Source organism: Trichosurus vulpecula, chromosome 4 (assembly GCF_011100635.1).
Source record: "Trichosurus vulpecula isolate mTriVul1 chromosome 4, mTriVul1.pri, whole genome shotgun sequence".
NCBI lineage: Eukaryota > Metazoa > Chordata > Mammalia > Diprotodontia > Phalangeridae > Trichosurus > Trichosurus vulpecula.
In genome coordinates, this window is record NC_050576.1 from 182,437,443 (window position 1) to 182,453,169 (window position 15,727).

General features: G+C 45.2%; 1 protein-coding gene across 1 annotated transcript in view; it reads left to right on the forward strand.

Annotated features, from left to right (window-relative positions):
* The first annotated feature begins 2,697 nt into the window (after positions 1-2,697).
* Positions 2,698-15,727, forward strand: part of RAB5C (RAB5C, member RAS oncogene family) — a 38,984-nt gene continuing 25,954 nt past the window's right edge. Inside the window, exon 1 of the mRNA XM_036758022.1 lies at positions 2,698-2,810. The gene's annotated coding sequence lies outside the window, so the exon portion shown is untranslated. The remainder of the gene's footprint in view (positions 2,811-15,727) is intronic.

Below are 15,727 nucleotides of genomic sequence, written 5' to 3' on the forward strand. Positions count from 1 at the left end.
GAGATCACTTGGCGAGGATGAGAAACACTCCCTTCTGCCCTCACCCTCTGAGCTGGGGAAAGCAGGGGATCTGAAGTCTTCAATCATGATGAGAGATCTCTCAGCACATATATTCTTTAGGCATCATACAGCCTAGGCTGGGAAGATTCATGAGATTATAGAATTAGAGCTGGCAGGAACTTTTGAGGTCATTTTACACTTGGGGAAACTAAGGCTTGGTGACTTGCCCAAGCTATTAAGTGTCTGAGGCAGGTTTCAAAATTTAGTCTTTCTGACTTTTAACTCTGATGTTCAATCCAATATGCCACCCTGCCCATCCAGGGATTAAGATAGAGATAATCTAGGGACAAAAACTGATCTGAGGGATGAGAAAGAGAGAGAGGGAAGTCCCCAGGGGGATAGCAGAATAGGATTGTATACCTTTGGGCTCCCATTTGCTTACTGCTTTAAGGGTTACAAAGTACTTTTCTCACAGCTCTTTGAGAAGTAGGTAGTATTACCTCCTCCCTTTCAAGAATGAGGAAAGATTTAGAGAAAAGACGGTGACTAGTCTGTGGTCACCCAGCTATAAAGTATCAGAGCCAGGATTCAAAGTCAGGTCTCTTGACTACCAAGTGCAGACCAGTTATCACCTCTCAGTGATATCAGTACATCTCCAGGCTCTATTCCCCCAAGTCCTGGACCCAGTCCTGGAATAGAGTAGCGTTTGGAGAGATGGGGAGGACGGAGGCAAGAGGAGCATCCACTAGTACCTTTTCCTGTATCTCTAAACATCTTTAGCTCTTCTTGTACTTGTGTGTTTTATGTCTCTAGGTTCCAGCTCAAGGTGACCAGTCTGGCTGTGGACGACCCTTCAGATATTCCCAGGAACCACCCTTTCCAAGCTCTCCAGCCCTGACCCCTTGCCCCAGTTCCCCGACTGTGACTCAACCCATCTACCTCCCTCCCTGTTCTGACTCACACTCAGGGTCCCCTCTCCACATAAACCATTCTTGCTCCCTGAGCATTGGGCCATATCCTCCCACTCCCTATTCTCCTCTAGAGAACCTTCCTTTTCCTCTCTCTGGCTCTCATAGGGGAAATAAAATTCTCTTTATTTTTGTAGTTGTTGGACCTGGCTGTTTCTTGGGATGTATTGGGAAGCTCCTAAGGCTCAAAGGAGGCAAGACAAGCAGGGGACAGCAAAGGCCCTCCCTGCACTGCACCCTAGGGCCCCTGTTGCCATCTCTAGGAGGAGCAAAGGCGCCAACCTGCCTGGCACAACATTCATGACACCAATGGCTCCAGGGAGGCGGGGTGGGGAATCCTTAACAAGTGCTCCTGGGACCCATTATAGCATCTAACTTACCTCCCCCTACATAGCACTTGGGAGAGACAAAGCCCTGTTCCCCCCAGTCCAATAGACAGAGGGGAGTAGGAAGAGGGCTCTGTCAGATGGAATCATTCCCCTTCCCCTTGTAAAATCCACTCCCCATTCTCATTGTCCTCAGTGTTGAAATGCAGCTGTGTCTGAGAAGGAGCATGTGTCATCTGCCTAGGATCTTCTGTGTCTCCCATTCTTCCCCACTCCCACCCACCTACTGGATATTTATAACTTATACCCCTCCCAACCCTCCACCTCCACACTCCTGTGTCTCTACCTTCCTCTGCATCTTGTGGGGGGGGGGGAGGGCGGGGGTGGGGGTGCCTCAGTGGCCAGATGGTGTTAGAGATGGGGAGGAGCTGTAGAGTTGTGGAATGGTCTCAGAGTAACTAATTCTCTCTAGACTGCAATAGGAAGGCAGTATCCTTGGGACCAATATCCTCTCCTGTCTCTGAGGTCATCTGGGGTCTCAGAACAAATCCAGGATATTATTTCCATTGGGTAGCAGGAGACAGAGGTTGGCTTTCTTAGTCTGGTTTCCTGGGAGGTATATTCTAGCCACCTCCCCCCCCCCCCCCCAATGCTCACGATTAAGCTTTCCCCTACTCTCATCCTGAAGTCTTTCTCCTGGGTCTGGAGAACACGGTGGTGTCAAAGGGATGATCTTTGGTCCTGAGATTCAAGAAACCTGGCTTTTAGAATTGCCTCTGCCACTAACTCTTGGTGATCTTGGGCAAGGCTGGCCTCAGTTTCTCCAGCTGTAAAACACAAAGGGATTAGTCCACTTGATTTCTAAGATCTCTTCTATCTCAGACTGCTGATGAGACTGCAGCGTGCGTTTGCTGAGTAGTGGGAGAGGGGTCTGGGGTTTGCTAAACTGAATTAAATCGAATTGCAAGGGAGGGATGGGAGATGGGGGTGGGGTGCGGAATCCCCGCAGCTCTATTACAAAATGCACTAGGGCTGACAACCTCTTTAGGTTAAACACCTTTTATCGCCCACGAACTACAATGCGCCCCTCCCAGCCCAGGTTCCAGCCTCTACCCTTCTTCCCCCCAGGGTCCCCAGGCCCTAGAAACGTCGGTATCGGCGGGCCCCGCCTAGTCTGCAGCCCGCTCCACCCCAATTCCGGGGCTCAAGTTCCTTCTCTCCGCCCAATGCCACGAACTACAAGTCCCAGCACACCCCGCCCCCAAGTCCTTTTTTCCCGCCGCGAGATCGCCCCCTGCCGGCTCAGCGGGCGTGCCGGGAGAGCCTCTTTTCCATTGGTCTCACTTTCCTGTCAGTCACCCGGAACCGGAGAGGGGCGGGGCGAAGTAGGAAGATCCGGATCCGGAGCGGCTGAAAGGCGGAAGTGGAGGCCGGAGCCTGGGACACTGCCGGGGGGGAGAGGAGCGGAGCCAGTCCGCAGAGCCGGCCCCAGCAGCCCCGTCGCCCCAGAGCCTCAGTGAGTAAGCCTGCCCCGGGACCTGCGTGGGCTCCTGCCCGCGCCTCAACCCTGCCAGGCCTCGCCCTTTCCTCCTTTATCCCTCCTACTCCCTCTCCGCCCGACCCCAGTTGAGGGGACACTGGCCCCTCCCAGGGTCCCGGTGTCTGACCCCTCCCCCGACCCGTAGTCAGACGGGGTTGCCGGGGGTGGGGGGGTCTCCTCTGTCTACGCCCAGCTCGGGGGAACTCGAGTCCCACGGCACGTCCTGCCCTGCCCGGTTCAGGCCTCAGCGAGCCCCTCTATCTCCCCCTTCCCAGCGACCGGGGAGACCCCGGGCCGTCCCCCCGCCCCTGGCCTTGAGGCCCAGGTCGTGACCGGTCCCTGATCTTGGGGGTGTCGCCTGCGGGTCTGCGGCTGCTGCGCCCCTCCCCTCCTCCAGCTGTGGGGGGCGTTCCCCTCCTTCCCCGCCCCCCGGAAACCGTGCGCTTCTACCTGTCCTGGCCGGGGAGAGCTGGCTCCTGTCCCCTGTGGCTGAGACCTCCTCAGCCACTTTTCCCTGCCACTGACATGGGGGAGGGTGAGAAACAAGCATTTATTAAGCACAGCTACTATGTGCCAGGCACTGTGTTAAGCACTTTACAAACATTATATTCTTTGATCCTCACAACAACCTTGTGAGGTAGGTGCTGCAATCATCTCCATTTTACAGCTGAGGAAACTGAGGCAATCAGAAGTGAAGTGACTTGCCCAGGATCACTCAGCTAGTAAGTGTCTTGAGGTCGTATTTGAACTCGGGTCTTCCTGAAGCCAGAGTCAGCATATTCCACTACACCATGACTGTTGTTTTTTTTTTCCTCTCCCCCTGGACACTAGCCCCTTGCTTAGCTTCCCTTTTCTCTCCCACATTTTCCCCTTTCTATCTTCTCTGTTTTATTGTCCTTTCTCAGACTGTGGACCCTGGGTCATTCTTCCTCAGAGCAGAGCTTTAGATCTGCCTGTCTTTCGGGGTAGGGGTGAGAGGGGGGTGTCTCCTTTCTTCACATTTTCTCTTGCCATGTAAAGGATTTATAATACCCTTTTCCTGTAGGTATAAGCCCTTTTTATGTATATCTTCCTTCCCATCCCCAGTGGTTTGCTCAATCTTTGCTACAGCTCAGGGTGGATAAGTCCACTATCTCAACTGTTTCTTTGCTCCTGGGTTGGCCCCCTCCTCCCAGAGCATGTGAGTGTTTTCCAAGCTTCCTCTGAGGGATGGCTCCTCCTAGGACAGCTGTCTGTTGGTTTTCCCTGGAAGGGGAAGTAAGCTAGGGACCTCTCAGAGGGCCAAGGGTGTTGGGGCTGGAGGTTTCACCCTAAAGCAACAGGTTCAGGCATCTTGTGTATATCCAGTGTGGATAGTTTTAGAGTTTTGATATACTTATGAAACGTTATACAAATGTACTTATGTCAGTGAATACAAGTTCTTAACCAAACAGAACCCTGCCCTCCAAAGGGGCACATTGAGTTTATGTCTCTTTTGTTGGTGACTTGCTGGTGTGAATCAGCCGTTCCAGAGTGTTCATAGTCTCAGAAACCATCTGAATCCAAAATAGAGTACAAAGACTGTTTGGTTTGGTTCTTTGAGGCCATGACTTACATTTGATATTTGCATTTTTCTAAGAGGACACCCCTCCATGTTGAAGGAGGCTCTTTAGCTCACCTTGAGCCAGTATCTGTGGGTTTTCTTGAGGAGTACCTTGTAACCACTACAGTTACTTTTTGTTTCATAGGTTTCTGTTGACTTTTCAATAGCTATTGGTGCCTGACTCCTTCCATTGGGTAGTTTATCTTTTAAAAATGGGTTTTTGTTTTAGATTTGTGGTGTATTACTGTATTCCTGATGACTAGTTTATAACTCTACTCAGAGATAACAGTTGGAGTTTAAATTTCGTCTTTCCTACCTGTATACATATTGCTTGATAATCGATGAAGACAGTGTGCTTTGGTGAATCAGGTTTAGTAGGGGGGGAATTTTTTCCCTAGTCCAGCTAGTCTATTCCTAGCAGCAAGAAAATTGCATTCTCCTTTCCTCACTGAATTTCAGTGAGAGGTCCTCTTCTTTCCCTGCTGGCCTCTTCTTATCCTCCAGTAGGGCTGAGCAGGTGCGGACAACCTTGTGAGCCATATTTCTTAACACCCCCTGCTTTCCCCCACTCCCCTAGCCCCTTTGCTTGCTTTCAATACCTGAAATACATGCTCAGCAGAGCATATTTTACTTTGGCATCCCAAGAGTAGTCAGGGCTGTTGGTGCTGGAGAGGGCAGTGCTATTTCAGATCATTGGCACCTAGAGTGTAGGAACCAGGCTCAATATCACTTCATCTCCATGCTGTGCCATGAACAGGTTGGTACTTACTAGGCACTTTTTGATGATGAAGTGGTTATGAAAAGAAAGCAGGCTTCCTCCAACCCAAGGGGGCTTGTAAACATTTTCTTAGAAGCAGCACAATGTTGATTTCTATTTGGATACTAATGATCCCTCATTCTGGGGGAAACCAAGAGCATAGGGGAGAACACTGGTCATTTACACTTCAGCTCCAGTAGAATAGAGGCCCACAAAGATGCTTTAGGACTTGTCAGACAGTGTGTGACAGTCCTTCCTGCTCCTCAGCAAGCAGGGGTAGTGACCGCTGGCATAAGTACAGATCATTACTAGTCACATTCTACTCTGCACACCTGTTGATTCTTTTTTAACCTTTTCTCTTGCTTTTGCCTGAGGCCTGCTACTGATATCCCGAGCAATTGTTGAACTGCCCTGACCCTAGAATGTTCTTTGCTTCATGAGGACCTAAAAGTGGTTGTGACTGGAAACTGAAAGCAAGACTTAGCAGATCTGGGGGTCTTGCCAAGTGGGTTACAAAGGAGGGGGGGCAAGTCAGGGAACCAGCAGGGGAGGTGTCTGGGCAGAGCAGGTCTCTGTTCAGCCCTGATTTCCCAACCTTGTGCCCCAACCTGCTGTTCGTAGATGAGATGTAGCAGATATGTAGGTTACTTTTTACTTTTTACCATAGTTTTTTTCAGCTCTCCCTGCCAAAGTAAACCCATCTCATCTCTCATACACTTAGCAAGTACAGCTGGACTATCTTCTCTGCAAAGATAGACCCTATCCTGTGGTGGGCTCCCTTTGCAGTTCAAAGCATTTTGGGGCATTGCAGTACATGTGCTTGTGCTTATGGTGTTCGTCAGGGCCTACTAATTTGAGTCCTGGTAAACTAGTACGTAGGGGAACTAGGTGGTGCAGTGGGATAGAGTGAGGACAGGAAGACCTGAGTTCAGATGTGGCCTCAGACACTTGTTAGCTGTGTAACCCTGAGAAAGTCACTTTACTCTGCTTGCCTCAGTTTCCTCATCTGTAAAATGAGTTAGAGAAAGAAATGGCAAACGACTCTGGTATCTTTGCCACAAAAACCCCAAATGGGGTCACATGATTGAAACAACTCAACAATAGCAACAACAACAAATTTAGTACTTGTCAGATTTTAAGCCTTTGGGTACATTGGAGTGTACATTTCAAATTTTTAAGTGTATGTATTTTACGTATTGTAGCCCGATAACACAGGACAGTTGTGGTTCAGGTCCAGGTTCCTGCTGGGTTTGAAGTCAGGAAGACCCAGGTCAAATCTAACCTCAGATTTTCCTACCTGTTTGACCTTGGGCAAGTCACTTAACCACTTTTTGCCTCAGTTTCTTCATCTGTAAAATATGGCTTAATAATAGACCCTACCTCCCAGGGTTGTCTTGAGAATCAAATGTGACATTAATCTTAAAGTGCTTGCTTAGCACAGTACCTGGCAAATAGTAAGTGTTATATAAATGTTAGTTGTTATTGTTATTATTAGGCTTTAGACTTTGAAACTGGCAAACAATACCTCCTTCCACATGCCAGAAGGCCTGAGTAGTTAATGGTTTAGAAGAGATTGGGTTGTTTTAGAACAGAAAGGCTTGCTCAGCTTGGCTTTTTCTCCCTATCCTAGGACCAGGGAGAGGTAGCCACTCCAAAGGTAGGTTTATTCATGGTGGTAATCTACTCATGTTCTCAATTATATAGAGAAAATTGGAGGATTAGAGCTGGAAGGGAGGCCATCTAGTTGAACCCTTTTATAGATAAAGAAGCTGGATCCCAGAGAAGATAGTGACTTGCTCAGGCTTCAAGGAAGTAGGTGGCAAAGGTAGGATTTGAATCCAAGTCCCAATTCCATTGCTCTTTTTACTGTACCATTTTTACTTTGAGTGTAGAGACCATAGCGGACTTGTGATTGTATATTTGATGACCAGTTTCTTAGGTGACAGATTGAAGCTATGGAGTTCTTTTTATATAACATTATTCCCACTGAGTTGAATGAGAGGATGGTGGTTAGATGTCAGTTCAGTTCAATACATGTTTGTTGTCTACTATGTGCCAGGCACTGTGCTAAGCTCTGGGAATACAAATGAAAGATCTGTGGGTTCGTGTAGTCCCAGCCCTGCCACCAACCAGCTGTTCAGCTGGGTTTATAACCTTTTGGGGCCTCAATTTCCCTCATCTGTAGATGGTAGGATTGGACCAGATCACATTTAAGGTTCTTTTGCTAAAGCACTATGATTGAGTGTATTGCTTTATTTGTTCCCAAGTACTATAGACCTTTTAACCTTCATAAGCATTGACCTGATAGGCTTTTAAAATGCCAAAATTTTTGTAGTCATTTGTGTAAGGTGAAGGAGCAACCTTCTAAGATGAAGCTGAATTCTGGTAGTGAATTTGGTACCGTTAGGTATCCCTTTGCCTTCTTGCTGTTCCTTACACAGAGCATTTCATTTCCATTCTCTTTGCCCATGTATAGGCTGTCTCTGGTGCATGGAGTGTGCTCCTTTCTCACTTTTACTTCTTAGAATCTCTCTTCCTTCAAAGCTCACTTCAATTGGCCCTTTCTGTTTGAGACCTTTGTTCTTTTATTGTCATTGGTCTTTCCCTCCCTCTCCCTTCCCCCCCCTCCCTGCCATGCTTCCAATAGAATGTTAGTTCTTGAGGGCAGGATTATTTCATTTTCATCTTTGTATCCCCAGTGGTTGGCATATGGGCTCTGGTGATAATAAATGCTCGTTTACTATATAGTATCATCTTTCCTTGGGCCTAATGTCTATTTATTAGTAAGGGCAGCTAGGTGGGACAGTGGATGGATTGCCGGGTCTGGAGTCAGGAAGACCTGAGTTCACATTCAGCCATAGACACTTACTAGCAGTGTGACCTGGGTAAGTAACTTAACGCCTGTCTGCCTCAGTTTCCTCATCTGTAAAATGGGGGTGATAATAATAGCATCTGCCTCTCAGGGTTGTGTGAGGATCAAATGAGTAAACAATTGTGGAGCGCTTGACACAGTGACTGGCACATAGTAAGCTCCATAAAAATGTTAGCTGCTGGTATTAGCTATTGTTACAAGTAGGAGAATTCTCACTGTCATCACAGCGTCTTTGAGCAGTGACAATGAATTTAAACAACAGCAGTTTGATAAGCATATGTCCCTGTGCCCACCAGCACTGCAGGCTTTTTTTGCTGCTGCCTAATTTCTGTTGTTGGTTGATTTTTCCCTTTCCCTTGCCTACTTAGCCCCAAGCTTTCTGTTCTGTGTAAAACCATCCCTATTACTTGTGACGCTGGTAGCCTAAAGCCTCACCAATCTCTAGAGCTCATTTTAGTCTCTTCATTGAACCTCCTTGCCTTCTAGGAGTTGTGGATTGCTTTGTTTCCTTCACCACTCCCTGGTTCCTATGGAGCCCAGGGTTGGGAAGAGGATCAGGAATACCTAGATCAGGGCTGTCCAACCTCAAGTTATCTTAGGGCCTCGTTCGAGGGCCGCATCCAGAATAAAAAATACAGTACACTAATAGAAAGTGGGGGAATTCGCATCATCAATATGAAAAGCAGACAACAAAGCAACAACAGAACAGTATAAAGGTAGGTGCATACTGACTAGTCTGCATCATACAGACAGAACACATCACACAGATAGATTGAAAATTCCATGCGATATGTTCGCTCTGTAATACTGCCTAAAAACACCAAAGAAAATTAACATCAATGAGATTATTTATTAGTGATGGAATTAAAAAATATAATACTCATTCCATGCAAATTATTATTTTATTCCCCCCTCCCCCCATGAAAATTAAAACCCACAGGCTGGGCCCCATAAAATCTGTGATTTGGACAGCCCCAACCTTGATAATCTAACTTTAAATAATCAACTCCAGATTCCAAGAGGATTGGCAATTAATCCCATCAGTGGACCAGGACTTCTCCATTTAACCAACTAGGTATTATCTTGTGCTCTATTCTATGGTGGGATACTGTGGAGGATACAAAGAAGTACAAGACTTGTTCCTAGACCCCAGTTTATAACTGGGAAGACAATAATAACTAACATTTGCATAGTGCTTTAGTGTTTGCAAATAACTTTACATTTGAGCCTCATAACAATCTTGTGAGGTATAAGTTGTTATCTTCATTTTTTCAGATGAATAAACTGAGCCATAGAGCATTTTAAAGTCAGTTGTCCAGGATCACACCGCTAGTATGTGTCTGAAGTGACTTCGGATCCGGGTCTTCCTGTGCTCTTTCCACTCTGCAGCTTTGCTTCTCAAAACAAATATATGAAGTAATTGAGAAACATTAAGTATAACACTCAAGACCTTCCTGGCTCACCCTGTTCCCCAGGTCTCTTGAAAGATTATAATCCAGGTATTCTAGGCCTACTTTGCCTTGCTCAGATCACTTGGATGACCTATCCTGGGTCTCTGGCCCAGGGCAGGTATTGCTATATGAGTTGTAATTTATAATGTTGAATAGTTTAAATCTTTCTAGTGCCATTTATCTGAGGAGGTGTAGCTTGAGTCTTGTTGGAAACACTTGGGATCATAATGAGAGTTATTTTGCAGTTTCTCCTGTTCTTTTTGTAGCTTTGCGTTCTCTTTAGGTATGGTATCAACATGTTAGAAGCATCCTGAGGGAATCTGAATGGTTTGGGATTGGGCTGTCCTCCTAGTTATTGTTCTGAGTCGCTATGAATTCAGCGGTGTTTGACTCCTGTTTCCAAGTTTCCAGCATCTTCATTCAGTGCAGGTTGTTTTTGTTTTTGTTTATTTTGGAGGGGGAAAGGGAAGACAGCCAACAATAACCAGAATTCCCTTTAAAAACAACTCTTTCCCATTCTTGAAAAGGAGTTTTGAGGCTGAAGGGCTTTTCTTTTAAGGTATTAGAGTAAAGCTTGTTAAATGGCTTAGGGCTTGCGTGATTGAGAGTTGCCATTTCTCCTAGCTCTTCCCCTTTCCTGAGTTGCTCATAAGATATGAATCTTACCTTGTCTTCTTCGTTACTGATTTTTGGCACTAAGTCCTCTGGAGGCAGGACTTGGGCCTTTGAGCAACAAGACAATTCTCTTGTGGAAATTAGAATTTGAGAAGGCACCCTCCCTAAGCAGACTTAAGAATCAGTACCCTCTTAGAATGAATTAGATTGAAAGGTGTGTGTTAGAGAAACTCAAGGCAAAAGTGATGTAAGGGGACAAAATATACACACAGTTTGTTGCATAAAAATGTTCAGTTTTTGAGTGTGTGACTGTGTGTATACATATTAATGGAATTCTCTTAATTGCAGTGGACATGGATCTTAAAGGTCATACCATTGGTAGAATTGTTGTGAAAATTGAGTGTTGTGGGGCCACCATTTTATGGGCATCAAACTGTGGCAGATACAAGAAAATGAAGAGTATGTGTACTTGTCAGACACATTTGTCAGGTTTCCTACTGGACCATATATCCCTAATTCCTTATTTACTTACTTGGCTCAAAACTGAATTGTCCTTATGCAACAAATATGAATTTGGGTGGTATTTATTTTAAAGGGTTTATTGATTATATACTGTGAAAAGGTTCTGGGGGGATGGGGTAGAGACAGGTCATGGCCATGGAATATGAAGATAAGATGCAATCCCTACCTTCTTAAGAATTTACCTCTCTTAAATCTTAAGAAATTTGGGACCAAGGTGATAGAGGTGGAGTTCTTTGAATTTCATTCAGACTCACTACCCATTTTCTATTCTATACCTGTGTCCTATTTTTTTATTGTGGCTGGTCTAAGATTTGGTTGTTCAGCCATCTAACTTCTAAAAGCACCTACAGTCCCCTAGATCTTTGGACACTGGGAGAACTTTGAGCTCAAGTAGTTTATGTTTCTGTGGAAACATAAGTAGGTGAGTACTACTTGGTTTCTGATGATCTGAGTGAGTGTGCAATGTCTGGGCAGAAGTAATTTGGTTTGTTGGTGTCCGATACCTGACACCCACTTCCCTAATTCTTCTCTCAAGTGGAATCCCTCACTTCTTTCTAGTAGTGGAGATAGTAAAGCAACTAATTAAACTGCCTTTTGAGGGGAAAGCTTCTTGAGAACTATTAATTGACTCTATGCAGGATATCTAAGGAGTACATACTACTTGTATCCATGGCTTAATGGAGAAATTTTCAGTTTTCCCAATTTGAGATTTGAAACTCTTTGGGACGAGGCTCCCACAGGTCCCCTGTTCTTGGCTACTTTACCCCTTCCCAGCATGAATGTATGGAGAGGTTGGTGTTGCTTTAGAGTGGTTAGGAAAATCTCTCCTATTTAAATGATTCAGAACAGAAGCAAAAATAGACATTGCCGTGTTATAAACATTAATCCTAGACTAGGCCATAAACCACATTTTGAGAACTACCAGTTTGGGAGCCAGGAATTAGTGACACCGTCCAGCAGAGGATGCTACTGTAAGGCATTGACCATCTCTTACTGGCCCCTTTCTCATTGCTATACTAAGCTTGAAGCCTTGTTCTTTCTTATTGGGGGTGGGGCAGAGGGCCTGTGGAGCAAGATGAGGTCAAAGCAAATTGGTTTTTGTAGTTTCATGTGTGGGTTTGGAGGACTTGAATTAAAATCATGGCCAGAGACTTTCTTCTCTCTGTGCCTCTTTCAGTCTCTGTACAAGCATGGAGTAGATGCCTTCAATAATCCAACTACCCAGTAATCCAAAAGTCTTAGTTCAGTCTAAGCTCTAATAGCTTAAAACTGCATTAAGACTTTTGGGACACTGTATATAACAGGCACTGTGCTAGACTCTGGAGATAGAAAGACCTCATTATTTAGCAACCAGACTCCTAGAAAAAGCTGTCTACACCCTTTGCTTTCACTTTCTCATCATCTCCCACTCACTTCCCGGTCTCTTGTATTCTGGTTTCCAACCTCATCACTGAAACTGAAACTTCTCTTTACAGGGTTCCTAGTGATCTCTTAAATAGCCCGACCCAATGGCCTTGATTCTCATTCTTCTTGACCTCTCTTCCTCCTAGATACTCTCTCTTTCCTGAGTATTCATGGTCCTCTGTTCTTGACCTGTCCTGGCTGCTCCTTCTTAGTCTTTTTGGCTGGATTATCATCCTTGTACCTCCCACACCTCCTAACTGTGGGTGTATACCAGGGCTCTGTCCTGGGCTATCTTTCCTTTTCTCCCTCTTTTGGTGATCTCATGAGTTGTCTTGGGTTTCGTTGTCATCTCTCTGTACATAATTAGCAGATCTACCCCTAGTCTTCCAACTGGAATCCAAGCACACATCATCTGATAACTATTGATTACCTCCTACTAGATGTGCCATAGGCATCTTAAATTCAGCATATCTAAAACAGGACTCATTGTCTTTACACATACACATACCCTCCCCCCCAGCCATGTTCTCTTCCTTTCCTCCCTATATCTGTTAAAAGCTCTGCCATTCTTGCAATAATATAGGTTCAAAACCTCAGCGTTGTCCTCAGTTCTTCCCTCTTCCTTACCTGTAATCCATCGCCAAGGCTTGTTGATTTTACCTCCACAACATATCTTGCATCCATTCCTTCTTCTGCCCATAGCCATCACCTTCATTTTGGCCCACATAATCTCTCACTTGGAGTATTGCAATAACTTCTTAAATGGTTTCACTGCCTCTGGACCCTCCCATCTTCTCCATAGCTGCCAGATTATTATTCCTAAAGCATAGGTATGACCATATCACTCCTCTGCTTCTCTGCTCAAAAAGCTCTAGTGGCTTCTTCTTGCCTTAAAGATAAAATACAAACTTCTCTGGCATCGAATGTAAGTCCTTCACAGTCTGGCTCCAGCCTATCTTTCTGAACCTGTTGCCCATCACTTTTCTTCACGTGCTCTCTGACCACATTGACCAACCTGCTTGTACAACCTTGTACAAAACATTTCATCTTATCTCTGTGCCTTGCATAGGCTGGTCTCCATGCACTTGAATGCCCTTCTACAGCCTGGCCTCATAAAAGCATTAGCTCAAGTTATCACTTGAATTGGTTTGCAAGCAGTTATTGGATACTCTGAAATTGTCAGGCCCCATGTTGAGCTCTAAGGATAACAAAGGCAGAAGTGAAACATAGTTCCTGCCTCCAAGGAAGTTACATTCTAATTGGGGAGGCTAGTGTGTAGGTAAAAATAGATACCAAAAGAATACAAGGTAGTTCTGGGAGATGAAACACTAGTAGCCCAGGGGTGTAGGAGAATGGGAAAGGCTTCATATAGAAGGTGGCACTTGAGTCATGAAGGGAACCAGGTATTCCAAGAGGCAGGGAGGGCATTCTGGGCATGGGCGATTGCTAGTACAAAGGCCGTAGCCTGGAAGTGAAGTATTGCAAGTGCAAAGCAAGAAGTAGGCCAGTTTGTTTGGATTGCAGAATTTAGGGACAGGAGTAATGAATAAGATAGAAAAGGGAGGAAGGGGCCAGGTTGTAAGGAATTTTAAGTGCTAAATCAAAGAATTTCTCTTTGGTCCTAGAGTTAATAATAATAATATTGGTAACTTGGGATAATGGATTGTTATGGAAAGAGGCCAAATGGGAGCCAAATTGGCAATGGTAAAATCAAGAAGTGATAAGAATCAGTCCTAGGGTTGTGGCTGGTGGGAGTGAAGAGGTGAGGACTATGCAAAAGATGTGGAGAAAGAAACAATAAAATTTGGCAATTAATTGGATAAACGGGGATGATTGAGGGCCAACATTCCAGAATGACACTGATGCTATGGCTCTGGAGGTTGTAGGTGCCTATGCCAGTAATAGGGAATCTTGGGAGAGAGTTTTTGGGGGCAAGATAATGAGTTCTGCTTTAGTCCTGTTGAGTTTAAGATACATTTGGGACATCTGTTTTTAAAAGTTTAGACAGTTGGTGATTCTGGATTGGAGCTCAGGCCATTGGATGAATAGATCTGGAGTCATGGTAATTGGTAATTGAATCCATAGGAGCTGATGAGATCACTGAGTAAGAGAGTCTACAGAGAAAAGAGAGGAGGGCCCTGGAGAGAGCCTTGGGATAAATCCACAGTTAGAGAGTGTGCCATGGGTAAAGAATCTGACAAGGATTGTGTAATTACGAGGGGATGTGGAGGGTGTTCAGCAGTGGGAGAAGCTTCAGAGAGGTCATGGAGGTTGAGAACAGAGAAGAAACTGTTAGGCTTGGCATTGAAAAGGTCAGAGATGAATTTGGAAAAGAAGGCAGTTTCAATTGAGTGATGAAATCTGAAGCCAGATAGATTTAAAGGGATTAAGAAGTTAATGAGAGGACAGGAATTAGTGAAACAAGTATAAATGAATTTCCCGGGGAGTTTGGCTGAGAAAGGGAGGAAGGATATAGGAGGGCAGAGAGGGATGGATCAAGGTTGGAGGGGTCTAGTGAGTGCTTTTCTAAAGGATGGCAGAGATTTGGGTGGGTTTTGTAGGCAGCAGGGGAAGAAACAGTAGATAAGGAGAGGCTGAAGATTAGAGAGCAGGGAGTGATAGTTGGGTCAGTCTGCTGGAGGATATGGGAAGGGATGATGGGATCAAAGGTACAAATAGAGAAGTTGGCCTTGGTGAGCAGGAGGGCCATCTCTTCATCAGAGACTGAAAGGAAGGGGTGAGGGTTGAAGTCCAGGGCCTGTGGAAGAGGGGAGAAAAGGGAATTCTCAGTTAACAATCTTAATTTTTTGAGTGTTGAGAGTAAAGTATGAGGCAAAGGCCTTAGCTGAGATAATGGTGAAAGTGTACTATCAGAGGCTTGAGAGAATTGATTTGGAAAGGGTGGGAGAGTAGGATAGAAAAACAAAATTTTTTTTTCGATTAGTTGTGTCCAATTCTTTGTGACCCCATTTGGGGTTTTTTTTTTGGCAAAGATATTGGAGTGGTTTGCCATTTCCTTTTCCAGCTTATTTTACAGAAACTGAAGTGAGCAGGGTTAAGTGACTTGCCCAGGGTTGCACAGCTAGTAAGTGTCTTGATCCACATTTGAACTCGGGTCCTCCTGACTCCAGGCTCAGCACTCTATCCACTGCACCATCTAGCTGCCCCAGGGTAGAGAATTAAGTGGCAGTAAAAAGTCTGTAGTGAAACCAGTCAGCATGATTTCAAGACTTTCTCCAGCTCTGGGGAGGTGCATGGTAGGAGTAATCTAGGGTTGGGGTTTGGCAGGGTGTGAACAATCACAGAATAAGGAAGCAAGCAATTCAAGAGTGGAACATAGTGTAGAGTTGAATTCCTTCATTAAAGAAATGAGATCAGAAAGGGAAGACTGTAGCCAGAGCAGGGATAAATAGCCCAGTAAGTACAATGGGGTGGAGAAATTTCAGGTCATAGTGAGGACAAAGAATAAGTTTGGGAAAAGTGAAGTATAGGGAGAGTTGGAATAATGGGGGATTGTGTTCAGATAAAGGAATTTCGAAGTTCTTGAACATAGAAGTGAAGCCCTTGTAAGTGATGGCAAGATCAAGGATGTGGCCATTTTTGTGTGTAATTGAACTGGAGTGGAAGAAGAACATGTCATTGGAGTAGAGTAGATTGAGGAGTTGAGTTAGAGTATTTGGGTGAACATCA